This window comes from Lactuca sativa, chromosome 1 (assembly GCF_002870075.4).
Source record: "Lactuca sativa cultivar Salinas chromosome 1, Lsat_Salinas_v11, whole genome shotgun sequence".
NCBI lineage: Eukaryota > Viridiplantae > Streptophyta > Magnoliopsida > Asterales > Asteraceae > Lactuca > Lactuca sativa.
In genome coordinates, this window is record NC_056623.2 from 88,352,389 (window position 1) to 88,354,403 (window position 2,015).

General features: G+C 32.5%; 1 long non-coding RNA gene across 1 annotated transcript; it reads right to left on the reverse strand.

Moving 5' to 3' along the window:
• Positions 1-280: 280 nt before the first annotated feature.
• On the reverse strand, positions 281-1,712 carry LOC111896960 (uncharacterized). The gene is made up of 2 exons (XR_002852055.3): positions 1,235-1,712; positions 281-738 (listed from the first exon to the last, which is right to left on the reverse strand). It is a non-coding gene; the product is annotated as an uncharacterized LOC111896960 (long non-coding RNA).
• Between the last annotated feature and the right edge of the window lie 303 nt (positions 1,713-2,015).

Here is a 2,015-nt window from a genome sequence, read left to right on the forward strand (position 1 = left end):
ACACACATGACATCCAAGAAATAGCAACCTTCGTTCACTTATTTTTGATTCAGAAACCAAAATTAAACCAATCTACTAAAAAATAATTTTATTAATAAACAAATTTATTAGTTTTTTATTTTTACAAAATGTATTAAATAAAATTTTATTTAAAAAAACTAATATTAATTATATTATTTTTGAGTTGGATCAGGTGCTACATGTACACACACCACACAACCACACTAATGGTTACCAAAGAAATGAAATTACAACAGTACAATGCTACAAATGGGACCGGTTTTGTTAAAAAAAATGCAGGAACTATATTAACTGGTTGAGCCTATAGTGGAACCCGACCGATCCTCATCAGATTGGTCCTATTTGAACCGAAATCAGATATTGGAATGTGTTCATGTAACAACCAAATGTTTTACAGCAATATAAATATGCAGCAAACCCTAAATGCAACTGGAAAATACGAAGATAATGGGAAGCATGGACCTAAAATACTAGATAAAGTGATAAACATATGCATTCTAAGAATTAATCAAACAAATGACAAGTTACACGCTTTTGTTGGGCCAGAAGATTGGGCTGCATCATGTGGTTCAGACCCGTGGCACTTCAGACATATCCGATGTGTCTGATTTTGTTCAGCCAGGAACATCCATGTCTTGGCCGCATCCGCATGCTGGTGCTGTTTGATTGGTTATGTCAAATCTTCTCCCCCAGAATGGTCTCCAGCAGCAATAAGATCTGCAATGATACTTGAACATGTTTAACTCTTGCTAATTTCTTAGTAGTGTGTGACCCATGAAACTTTTGTGTTGTGTAAGTTGTGCAAGGTCATTCCCCATGAAACCAAGTGTTTTGTATTTTGTAACTGCTAACAAGACATTTTTTCTAACAATTTCTGTACTTAAATCAAATGAATATTTGTAAGAAACTAGTACTCAAATATCTAGATTCACATGTTGGACTCTAATGAAAAAAGTTCATGTTTTCAAGGTTATACAAAGAAAATCGAATGACCATATGCATAAGCATAATCGAAAATAATGAGCAAAAAGGAGGATAATATGGAAATCCAAACCAACCTCCCTCCGTAGAATACATGTAGGTGTAAAAGTTAAGATATAATAATATGGTGATATGTTTAAGTGAAGACATGTGTAATATTCTATAAATATTGGTTTGATCTAAGCAAAACAAAACAATAATATAAAGTTGCAAATAAGTTGGAAGACTTTACCTTTCCGAGACCACCAATTCCAACACGCACGATAATCCCCATGGGATCTCATCTTGTCCAACCACACATCGTAAAACACCAAATATCATCTTCCCAGATTATACAGAACAAAGAAACATCAAAACATTATGTTGGTTGTTTTGTTGATGAGTAATTAGCCTTTTCTGGGTTATAAACAGAAGAAACAAAGAGACACACGAGCCCAAGATACAGGCGTTGAGGTAGGCGATAAGCAATGGAAGGATTAATAAGGTATTAAAGAAAAAAGAGAATGATGAAGGAGAAACACGACATCAGAATTTATTGATAACAAAATTCCAAAAGAAGAAAAACATAAGGAGTAGTACAAAGCAATGTATCCAATTATGGTTGCTCACCCTGCATACGCTAGAGGAGACCTTCAAATCTTTTAGATAAACACAACAAAACAGAGGGACCACGCTACAAGAATGAAGAATCATGTGATCCTACGTTCCAAAATTTCCCAAAATCTCTAATTGAAATAACTTTTTTGTGATTTCCCAAATCTTTTAAATTCATCACGTAAATTGTAATTACCCTCTTTTCAGTCTTTTGAATTCAAATCGTTTAATTATATGACGGAATTTCCCAAACTTTCTAATTATTACATACATTTTAGAAAAAAAAAAGTTATATTGATTGATTGGTTTGGTTTAATCATATTACATAACTAGGTAAAACGTGTGGAACCCCGGATATTAATGTTAAATAGAATTTAAAATTTAATTATGTAATAAATAATATATCATTTATTTAGAAA